A 12,007-nucleotide genomic window follows, 5' to 3' on the forward strand; every position below is an offset into this window, starting at 1 on the left:
GCAAGAGCACTTAGTCACAGATAACTTTTCACGTTGATAAAGGAAATGTGAAATAAGGGCATACATTAAGTTTCAGCATTTCCATATGCCCCAATTGGCAAATATACATTCATTTATGGAAGGAAGGAAGGAAGGAAGGAAGGAAGGAAGGAAGGAAGGAGAAAGAGAGAGGGATGGAGAGAGAGAAAAAAAAGAAAAGAAGAGCAAGGCAGGAAGGAAGGGACAGAGGGAGTGACGGAGGGAGGAAGGGGAGGGGAGGGGAGGAGAGGAGAGGGGTGGGGAGGGGAGAAGGGGGAAGAGGGGAAAGGGAGAAGGGAAAAGGGGAGAGGGAGAAGAAAGAAAGGCGGTAGGCAGGAGAAATAAGCAAAAAAAAGTATTAGCAATTTTTATGCCCACATATTTGTTAAAGGTTGACTTTTAAGAAAAAAAGGAAAATTGCTGGGCATGGTGGCACATGCCTGTAATCTCAGTACTTTAAGAGACCAAGGAGGGAGAATCACTTAAGCCCAAGAGTTCAAGACCAGCCTGGACAACATAGTGAGACCTCTTCTCTACAAAAAATCAAAAAATGAGGGGGGAGGATCACTTGAGCCCACGAGGTCGAGGCTGCAATGAGCCATGAGTGCACACCACTACCCCCCAGCTTGACCGAGAGTGAGACCCTGCCTCAAAAAAAAAAAACAAAAACAAACAAACAAAAACAAAGTAAAATCATGACTCATATGCAAACATAAATGTGTCAAAGATTTATTTTAGCCCATTAATGAGGAACTAGGAAGGCAAAAACAGTAACAGCAATACCCAGTTCAATGGAGAAGCCAAAGAACAGACAAATATATGTATATAGGTGTCCAGAAAAAGGTTAACACAGCAGTCTTGGGTTACTCAAACCCTGCACATTCAAAAAAAAAGGACTGGTCCTTGGCTGACATCCAGGAGGTGACCTCTGAGCTCTCTTGAAATCTCCTGCCTGCCAGGAGTGTTTTTGTCGTCTAAGTTGTTGAACCGCACTGCATCAGTTGTTGAACCACACTGACCTCTGGGGGCTGGAGACTGAGTAGCTAATGTTGTCCCATAGCCGCTGCATGCCTTTGTCACTAACCCCAATAAAAATCCTTGGACACCAAGGCTCAGATGAGATTCATAGGATGCAAAAATTTACATTTGTGTTACATTGTTGCTAAGATAATTAAGTGCTGTTCATGCAACACCTTTGGGAGAAGCCAACTGGAAGCTTGTGTCCTGTTTCTCCTAGACTCTGCCCTATCCACCTTTTCCTTTTGCTGACTCTAATCTGTAGTCTTTCACTCTAATAAACCATAAACATGAGTATGACAGCTTTTTCTGAGTCCTGTGAGTCCTTTTAGTGCATGAAGCCTGAGGGTGGTCTTGCAGACTCCTGATCAGTGAGGCCATCAGAAATGCTGAAAATGAATTTACATCTATTAAAGATGCAAATGAGATGCCTTTTACAGGATGGATGAAGTTCATTTTCATTTCCACTGGACAAAATAATTTGCATTACTATCAGTTTTTTTTTTCAATTTACAGAGTTGTAAAATGGATCCAAAACAATGAAAGATATAGACCTTTATAGACTCCAATAACTCTGGAAAGATATAGACCTTTATAGACTCAAATAACCCTTTTTGCTCATTTTAAAGACTTTATAATTTTTTCTGACACATTTATTTAACCAGTATTTCTTAAGGAAGTCCCTGGTCCAGGCAATGAGGACTCTCTCGAGGCTTAAATTAAGTAGAGTAGTTATTTTTTAAAGGTGATTCTCACTGTAATGTATTTGATAAAATCAATGCCATTTGATTTTCATTTATAAACCATAAATTTCCTAATGTAAAATAAAAATCTATTCACTGTATTTTTCTTGAAAAGGAGTCAGTTTTAGGTTATTTGAAGAAACATGTTTCTAAAAGAGTAGCATATATATATATATACGCACGCACATATATATACACATATATACACACATATATATACACATATATACACACATATATACACATATATACACACATATATACACATATATACACACATATATACACATATATACACACATATATACACACATATATATACACATCTATATATACACACACACATATATATACACACACGCACATATATACATATTCAAAACTGAAGAGACTTAGAGACTAAATAGACTTAAGGCTTTACCTTTATTATCAAACAATTATTGAGGTTTAGGAAACTTCTTTAATGGTATAACTTAGAGAAAGTCCTGAATAGAACAAATCATGCTTGATGGAGATGCCACAGTAGGGCATACTAACAAGACTACCGGAGTTTAAGAGACAAGGGAGGGAAGACAGAATCAAAATGTGAAAGCGATTGCAGGAATGACAGCAAGCCTGCAAATTGCAGGATCATGAACTATGGGGGCAACATTTGAAGCCTGCTGCTCAATGCTCCCCACGTCAATCCACTTTAAAAACTAACAAAATTATGGCACTTATCTGTCTACCCCAAAGGTTGACCATTACCTACAGGATAAATTTCTTCACTTGATATACGAAGTTTGTCCCAAACCTCATTTTGTGTTATTACTTAATAAATGTCTTCTACTCCAGCTACCAATGGTTCCCAACTTGGAATTACCTGTGGAACTTTTAAAAATTTACTGCCCAGGACTTCCTTTGGATTGATCAAATCAGGACCTCTGGGAGGTGCAGCCCAGGCATCAGTGTCCTTTTACAGCTCTCCGGGTAATTCCAATGGGCAGCAAAAGTTGAACATTTCTGAACTAACAGTTTTGAAATCCACATTTTGGAGTGCCAAGAAAAGGTAGCTCTACTGATTCTTCTCTCTGAAAAAGAAATGGTAGAGTACAACTAACTTAGGTTAAATTGTTCCTTTTGTAATATTATTTCCAAATTATTTAAAAGGCTTTGCACATAGGATTAAAAGTTAAGAACATAGTTTAACCTCTCATTCAACAACAAATTCCTTTTCAATCAAGTCACATTCTTTCTATCTCCATACCCACATGGACTCGGTAGAGTAGAAATGACAACATTGCTATGAGTCACTCTTGTTTACTTCGGTTCCTATCAGCAAGTACTATACAGAGTTATCAGGTGTCTGTTAAATTTAGGCTTAGGAAAATGACTGCTATTTCCCTGACAAAGACTGGCTAGGAAAATAACAAGGGAAACTGATATTAAGACATGGCATTTAAAATAGTGTTCATGGATATTTTCTTCCTCACATTCTTTATCATTTTTTTAAATAGTACATAGGTGCCCCTAAACCTTTTTAAAATTTTTCTGATGAAAAAAAAGGAAAGAGGAGGGAACGGAAAGAAGGAAAGAAGGAAAGGGAAGGGAAGGGAAGAGAAAAGGATAGGGGTAAGAAGGGAGGAAGGAAAGAAGGGAGGGAAGGAGGGAGGGAAGGAGGGAGGGAGGAGAGAAAGGAAGGAGAGAAAGAAAGGAAAGAAAGGAAGGAAAGAAGAAAAGGAGTGAGGGCAAAAAAGAAGGAAGGAAGGAAAAATGGAAAGAAGGCATTGCAATAATTCAAGTGTTAATCTTGGATTTTACTGTGTAAATTATTGCAAAGAAATAGGTCTTGGGCTGGGCACAGTGGCTCATGCCTGTAATCCCAGCACTTTGGGAAGCTGAGGCAGCCTGATCACTTGAGGTCAGGAGTTTAAGACCAGCCTGGCCAACATGGTAAAACCCTGTCTCTACAAAAAATACAAAAAATTAACTGAGTGTGGTGGTGCACACCTGTAATCCCAGCTACCCGGGAGGCTGAGGCAGGAGAAGCACTTGAACCCAGGAGGTGGAGGTTACAGTGAGCTGAGATCATGCCACTGCACTCCAGCCTGGGTAACAGAGTAAGACTCTGTTCTGTCTTGAAAGAGGAAAGGAAGGGATGGGAAGGGACAGGAAGGAAAGGGATGGGAAGGGAAGGGAAGGGATGGGAAGGGACAAGAAGGGAAGGGAAGAGAAGGGAAGGGACAGGAAGGGAAGGGAAGGGAAGGGAAGGGAAGGGAAAGGGAAGGCAAAAGAAAAGAAAAAAGAAAAGAAGAAATAAGTCTTGGGCAGTCTCACAGGAAAGGCTCTCTAGTTTTTTGGCTATCTCCACCTTGATATCTGTACCTTTTGCTTTTTTTTCCTCTTAAATAACCTTCCTACCTGAGGTCTTCCATAAAATGTTTCATAGGGCAGATAAATTGTAAAAATCATATTATCTATTAGCATGAAGAAATACAGGATACATATTATGCATAAGTAAGTAAAACAATTGACTAATTTAATTTATTCAAGGCTGAGCTCTTGCAGTCTACTTCTACCCTAAGCCAATTTAAGTACCTTATTTTAGTTCTACTACTGCTAAAGTACTAAGTGTTTATCTAGTCTCTCCAGAATAAACATTGAATTTCAGGCCCAATTTGTACCCTAGTCATCTCAACATGTTCTTCCAGAGGTATTCCTCTCAGTTAGTTCTTTTCCTTTGGGGGTTTGCAGCTCACAGACATTTTTCCTAAACTACTTCAATGGTAGATTTTTAAAAAATACATGTTCTTTTCAGCCTTCAGTAATAGGGTTGAGTCAAATGGCTTCTGCCTTTTCCCATAACACTCCCATCTTTAAACAAAATATCCTACTTGAAGATTTCTGCTTTCACAAACTTTCCATTTGTTCTTTCTCAATCAACTCCTAGATTTTGTCCTGAGGGCCTCTTCATGATTTCAAGTTGTATGTCCCTTAAAACAGTAGCTTTATCAAAGCCCACATTTATTAGGTCGGTGCAAAAGTAATTGTGCCTTGTTGCCATTGAAATAGCAAACACCGCAATTACTTTTGCACCAACCTACTACATCAGAAGAGGATCCTGCCTTCTTTGACAATTCTCCCACACTGTGGAGATAGGAATTTTTATTACAGTCTTAAGACCAGTAGAATTGTCTGAATAATTTGAAGGACATAAAATAAAAAATCTAGTGTTGATTTTTAAATTTTTTTAAATGATGGGGAAGAGGATAAAAGAAAGCTTTAATAACATTGGATAAAAGAAAACAGAGGTAAAAAAAGTATTAAAATGAGGGTGATGTCCTTTTGAGATTAGAAAACCTTGGAACAAGAGGAAGAAATGAACTATAGTTCCTATAAGCTTTTTTTTTTAAAAAAGCATTATACGGTATGCAATGTATGAGATTCAAATGGAATAAAACAGACACATAGAATTATTTGTGATTTTTTTTTTTTTAAAAAAAAGCTATTTTAACAAGTAGCTTAAGAGTACTTCAACTTCAGCAATGGAGGCAAGTGAGAAGAAAGGCAACCACAAAAGTCAAGCTCAATTCTGCCATCTACTGCCTAGCAGCAAAACCATGCATGGGGAGACCTGAGTCTATTCCAGTACCCAGGGTCATTGCTAGGGCACTGACACCCATTTAGAGAAAGATGGGATGAAAGCCACTGAGATTATATCCCAGAGATGCAGCAAGGTTTCCATCAACAAATACAGACACTGGGTTTGATTTAACCCTGTTAATAATTAGACCAACTCAGGGTTTCTAATATGGTGTATGTATAACTAATTATAGTCCACCCCTTTTTAAAACTTCAACACTATTGAAGTAAAAGCTCAATTTATATAGCCCTTTTGAATACTCAACAACATTATGGAAACACAGCTGCCCCTATTTTAGTTTTCTCAGTATCTCTTGGACCTGAAAGTGACAAACTATGTCCTCTTTATTCATTCTTCAAGGGAAGATGGATCTTTAGATGTCGGAGTAGGAGGTGAGGAACAGTGTTCCAGCGTTTCTGTGCTCTATTCTTCTTAAACAGTTTTGTCAATAAAGGACAAAATAATAGAGAACATAACTTAAAAGACTGTGTGGTTTTGCCTCCCTAAAAAAAGAAATGAATTTCATATTAAACTATTCCTCAAGTCATATTTTGACAACAAAACTCAGAGCATATTTTATCTGTAGTCAACAATAATAGCTCTTGTTCATATATAAGAAAAAAAAAGGGATCACATTTTCTATCTGTAGATTCCTAGTTCTGATAGAAGGAACATGATAAACTTTAGCCTAGTAATTCTGCAATGATGATGTGTTGATAATTTCTTGTCAGTTGCCTAAACTTTAAAGTAAAAAACAAGCATTTTGAAAAGATTGATTCAACTTAGGAAGCCGTGGTGGGAAAATCACTTGAGCTCAAGTGTTCAAGACCAGCCTGGGCAATATAGGTAAGACCTATCTATAAAAAAAAAAAAGAAAAAAGAAAAGAAAAGATTGATTGGAAAAGTAGTGATTATAAGCCCAGGCTTGTAGTCAGCAAAGTATGACTTCTGATTTCTGGCTCTATTGCTTATGAATTGTTCAACCTTGTCAAGCCTTAGTTTCCTTCTCTGTAAAAACCTCCCCTATAGGATTACTATAAGAATTATAAGATCACATATGTAAAGAATTTAGAATAGGGCCAGCACAAAACAAACCTTCAATAAATAATAATCATTATTGGTATTTTTATAATCAGACTTCTACTTTTGATAGTTATAACCATAACCCCATACTTTTCACAATACTTTATGACATCCAAAAAATGCTTATATTAGCTCATTTAATTTTGTTTAATCCTCACAACCACCTCTGAAACAAATAGGTATGATTATATTCCTCATTTTATAGTAGAAGAATTGAGAATCAAAGAAGTGACTTGCCAAAGAGTTCACAGCTGGTGAGGAAGCTTTAAACAGACCCTGGCACTCACATCTGAGTCTTGCTATGCTGCTACAGCTGCCCTGAAGAGAAAAGATCTGACTATTGAAATGTCTAATCTTGCTCAAACTGGTCTTGGAGAGAAACATTCTAAGCCTGATTACTTTTATCCTGCCCTTCCTATGTCATGAGGCAGAAGGTTTCAGTTACTAAGAACTTTTTCAGTCTCTAAGAAATAATTGGCTCATAATAACCCATTATCCAAGTGTGTAAATCAGTTTATGAATCCACACCTACAACGAGGTTGGTTTACAAGCATTGAACAAACACTTGGATGCCTCACTCATAAAATTCCAAATGGCACCTGGCTGCGATTATGCTACTTTCTCTGAAGACTCCTATCTACAGAAGGAAGTCCAAAGTTCAAACCTCATGGCCCTTCACTATGTCCACCTCTTTCTCTAGCCACTCTCCCCTGACCACTCCACAGAAGTACCGTGTTCTCGCAGCATCATGCCTTCCTCCTTCCAAACTCCACCTCCCTAACATGTGATTCAAAGCTCTGCTCAGACATCCGTCCTCTCTAAGGCTCACATTTACCAATCTCCTTTTCGAGATGAATTGCTTTCTCATCCACGCTCCCATGGCAGCTAAAGGAAATAAAAATATTTCAGCCCCAAATATATTTCTTTGACATATTTTGGGATGGCTGTCAGGGGGTCAGTAAACAGAACTAGTCCTGCAAAGCTGTCTTTTGTGGGGGAAATTTGCATCATTAGCAATCTGCATTAACGCAACCAGGCCTTCCCTAATCCAGATCTAGGAAAGATTAACCAAGAGTCTGACACATTTAAATATCCGAAAGAAACATTGTCCATTTATTCTCTCTGAGGGCTGCTACCTGTGAGGTTTTATCTCCATACCAAGACCACTTTTGCTAGCCAAGCCTCCCCTTCTCTCCCTCCCATAACCTGTCTCTTCACTAAAATCTGATTTACCACCATAACCTGGTTTTGGCCGTGCTCCAAGCTCCTGTTCTTTCTGTAATCTCAAGGTGATATACAAGCTCCTGTACCCCACTGGGGAGTTTAATCTTCATTCTGAAGGCTCCTGTGTCATGGGAAACTATGATCAAATAAACTATGGTCAAGTAAGTTTGGTCACAGTTTCTTTTAGTATCCTTTTTCTCCTATTAATCTGCCTTTTGTGAACTAATTTTTCAGGTAAACTTCTGAGAGTGAAGGGGAAGCTTTCCCTTCACCCCTACACAATTTGCCACATTCCTCTTTACTACACTTATATTTCATCATCAATATTTGTTTGTGCATCTGGATTCTCCACTGGACTGAGGACTCCTTGAGGGCAAAAATCCTAACCACCTAACTTTAGAGCTCCAGCAGCTGGAATGCAAGCATTTGATCTGTGAACTATACTGGGTTTACAAGCTGCAGGTGGCATGCTAAAATGAATTAATATTCCTCCTCGGACATCTACGTAAAACAGATTTTTGCAAATCTCCATGTGTCTACTCAGAGAGTTCCACGAAACTGCCAAGCGCCAATCCAAAGGTAGACGCATGATCAAGAAAGAGAGATGATGCCACACAAGGATAGAGAACTGAAGTATGAAAGAATTGATTCACTTATAAATTACATAAACCAAAAATAAAATTCTAAGACCCCTCAACCATCTGGATGGACTTCCCCCTCAGTTAGTGAGAGGTGACAACATGCTAGCAGCCCTCACTTGCTCTCAGCACCTCCTCAGCCTTGGCGTCCGCTCTGGCCACGCTGAGGACCCCTTCAGCCTGCTGCTGCACTGTGGGAGCCCCTCTCTGGGCTGGCCAAGGCCGGAGCTGGCTCCCACTGCTTGCTGGGAGGTGTGGAGGGAGAGGCAAGGAAGGGAACCGGAGCTGCACACAGCACTCGCGGGCCAGTGTGAGTTCGGGGTGGGCGCGGGCTCGACGGGCCCCGCACTCAGAGTGGCCGACCGGTGCCACCAGCCCCAGGCAGTGAGGGGATTAGCACCCGGGCCAGCAGCTGCGGAGGGGGCACCCGGTCCCCCAGCACTGCCAGCCCACCTGCTCCACACTTGAATTCTCAACGGGCCTCAGCCACCTCCCCGCGGGGCAGGGCTTGGGACCTGCAGCCCCCCATGCCCGAGCCCCCCCACAGTGAGCTCCCGGGCTACGTGAGCCTCCCCAACGGGCACTGCCCCCTGCTCCGTAGCACCCAGGCCCATCGACCGCCCAAGAGCTGAGGAGTGCGGGCATGTGGCGCGGGACTGGCGGGCAGCTCTGCCGGCAGTCCTGGTGTGGGATCCACTAGGCGAAGCCAGCTGGGCTCCTGAGTTGGGTGGGGACTTAGAGAACTTTTATGTCTAGCCGGAGCATTGTGTATGCACCAATCAGCACTCTGTATCTAGCTAATCTGGTGGGGACGTGGAGAACTTTTATGTCCAGCTAAAGTATGTAAATACACCAATCAGCACTCTGTATCTAGCTCAAAGTTTGTAAATGCACCAATCAGCACTCTGTGTCTAGCCAGATTGTAAATGCACCAATCGGCACCCTGTCAAAACAGACCAATCAGCTCTCTGTAAAACGGACCAATCAGCTCTCTGTAAAATGGGCCAATCAGCAGGATGTGGATGGGGCCAGATAAGGGAATAAAAGCAGACTGCCAGAGCCAGCAGGGGCAACCTGCTGGGGTCCCCTTCCACACTGTGGAAGCTTTGTTCTTTTGCCCTTTACAATAAATCTTGCTGCTGCTGACTCCTTGGGTCCGCACTGCCTTTATGAGCTGTAACACTCACCGTGAAGGTCTGCAGCTTAACTCTTGAAGCCAGTAAGACCATGAACCCACCAGGAGGGATGAACAACTCTGGACACACCACCTTTAAGAGCTGTAACACTCACTGCAAAGGTCTGCAGCTTTACTCCTGAGGCCAGCGAGACCATGAACCCACTGGGAGGAATGAACAACTCCAGACGGGAGGAATGAACAACTCCGGACAGGAGGAACGAACAACTCTAGACACGCCACCTTAAGAGCTGTAACACTCACCACAGAGGTCTGCAGCTTCACTCCTGAAGCCAGCGAGACCATGAACCTACCAGAAGGAAGAAACTCCGAACACGTCCAAACATGAGATGGAACAAACTCCGGACACACCATCTTTAAGAACGGTAACACTCACCGTAAGGGTCTGCGGCTTCATTCTTGAAGTCAGTGAGACCAAGAACCCACCAATTCCGGACACATTAGGACTTTTAAAACTTAACCTGAGAGACTGTTTCAGGCCATGACAGGAAGTGGGGGTTGAACAGGCTTCATTATACTTCTCTGGCATTAACATCAACACAGATTTTAAGTCTGATAAGAAGCATTTTACAATCTATTTTCTCTGATGCTTGCTAGCTAAAAGCTTCATCTGTAGAGTAAAACTTTGGTCTCTACGACATGTTATCACAACCCAGACATTCCTTTCTGTTGATCCCAGGTCTTTAAACAAACTCAACCAATTGTCAACCAGAAAATGTTTAAATTTCCCAATAGCCTGGAAGCCCCTATTTTGAATGGTCCTGCCTTTGTAGACCAAACCAATGTATTTCTTAAATGTATTTGATTGATGTCTCATGCCTCCCTAAAATGTATAAAACCAAGCTGCACCCCAGCCACCTTGGGCCCATGTTCTCAGGACCTCCTGGGCCGTGGTCACTCACATTTGGCTCAGAATAAATCTCTTCAAATATTTTACAGAGTTTAATTCTTTCCATTGACAATTGCATTACAAAAAAGCAAAATCTTTCCATTCAAGTTTTCAGCAAGTAATCGTAAAAATTTAAATAAATCAGGGTGTACAGTATATTTAATATTTTGGTTTTTTTTTATCATTGTACAGCTTTGAGTGAACTAAAGGAATTAACAAATTTATCTTGTTTGTAAGTCTCAAACATTTGTTGGTGTCTCTGTTAAATACATTTTTGGACAATCATTTTAAATATTACAGTCGTGTGGGTAGTGTAGTTCACAGAATAATTTAGAAAACATGGTATCTAGATTTACAGTATGGACCTCTCAGGTAAGATAATAAAGAAGGAAAATCTTTTTAGGTGCCCCTGTTTTTAGGAGCTTAGAATTCTCACTTTTACTTTCTTCCAACCATGATGAATGGGTAGCTTTTTTTTGTATTTTTGTTTAAACCTCTTAATTTTTTGTAAACTTTAAATCTGTTATTCACCACCTCAAAATTTAAAGTATATATGCTCCTATCTTTGAAACTGCAAGTCTTTTTCTCCATTTTTTTTTTTGAATTACTGTTAACCTAGGCTCTCATCAATCTATTTGGCATTTACCCACACATTTTGCTTAAGATTTAATTTTAAAAGTTCTGTAAACTTACTGTATCTCCAAAATAACAGCACATCCATAGCTGTCTATTGAGTCAGTTGTATTTCTAAAAGAAATATGTTATTTCATGGCAGCTTCCTTGGTAAATTTCTGGTAGTCACTACGAAATGAAAGGAAGTGGAAAAGGTCGGGGAGGGTTAGAAAATAGTTGGGGAGAAGAATCACAGGTTATCACAGACTTGAAAGGAATAATCCTAAAGACTCAAAACTTCACAACTCTTTTTGTCCCTGTGCTCCCTAGTGAAAACAGTCTGTGTTAGTCAGAAGCAAGCTCACAAAGCACATGAATAACTTGAATTCTTATGCTGGAGAACAGCCAATTACCCTGGGACCAAATTCCTGTTTACTTTGTAGTGAATGTGGGAGACAAGCTGCCTGCCAGTAGCTGTTAAGGCAGTAAAAACACAGCCAGAGGCTATCACAAGGAGGAAATCACAGAGCAAGTTAATTTGTGAACTTCAAGGACAGAGATTAAATATTGTGCAATGAAGCTAATATGGTGGGCTTGTCTGAAAGTAGAAGAATCTGGTCTGAAAAGCACCCTTAAGAGTTAGCACGATATTTGCATAATGAGTGACACATCATTGTTTCCAGACTTGCTTTTTTTAATGATTGATATCCTTTAAAATTTTCTTCCAGAAAGATTATTGATTCTCTGTTTGGGAAATGCAAGTTTGTTTTACTCTTGATTCTCTCATTCTGATATATCTGGTACACAGAGTATTAAAGCCAAAAGGACAGTATTTGGGGTAAAATTTGGAAAATCCCAGACCCAATTTGGAAACCAGGATAGCTCATTATACCCTGTTGTTTTATAGAGCTGCCATGTTCAGTGTTTTGAGTACTTGAGGCTGCTCTGAGATCTCTTATTTGCATT

General features: G+C 40.3%; 1 long non-coding RNA gene across 2 annotated transcripts; it reads right to left on the reverse strand.

Moving 5' to 3' along the window:
* Positions 1–733: 733 nt before the first annotated feature.
* LOC134758358 (uncharacterized) lies at positions 734–11,411 on the reverse strand. Of its 2 annotated transcripts, none has more exons than XR_010133485.1 (3): positions 11,123–11,411; positions 2,641–2,848; positions 734–1,424 (listed from the first exon to the last, which is right to left on the reverse strand). It is a non-coding gene; the product is annotated as an uncharacterized lncRNA (long non-coding RNA). The 2 variants fall into 2 exon arrangements; XR_010133484.1 differs by lacking the exon at positions 11,123–11,411 and adding an exon at positions 9,917–10,147.
* Between the last annotated feature and the right edge of the window lie 596 nt (positions 11,412–12,007).

Source organism: Gorilla gorilla, chromosome 1 (genome assembly GCF_029281585.2).
Source record: "Gorilla gorilla gorilla isolate KB3781 chromosome 1, NHGRI_mGorGor1-v2.1_pri, whole genome shotgun sequence".
NCBI classification, from domain to species: Eukaryota; Metazoa; Chordata; class Mammalia; order Primates; family Hominidae; genus Gorilla; species Gorilla gorilla.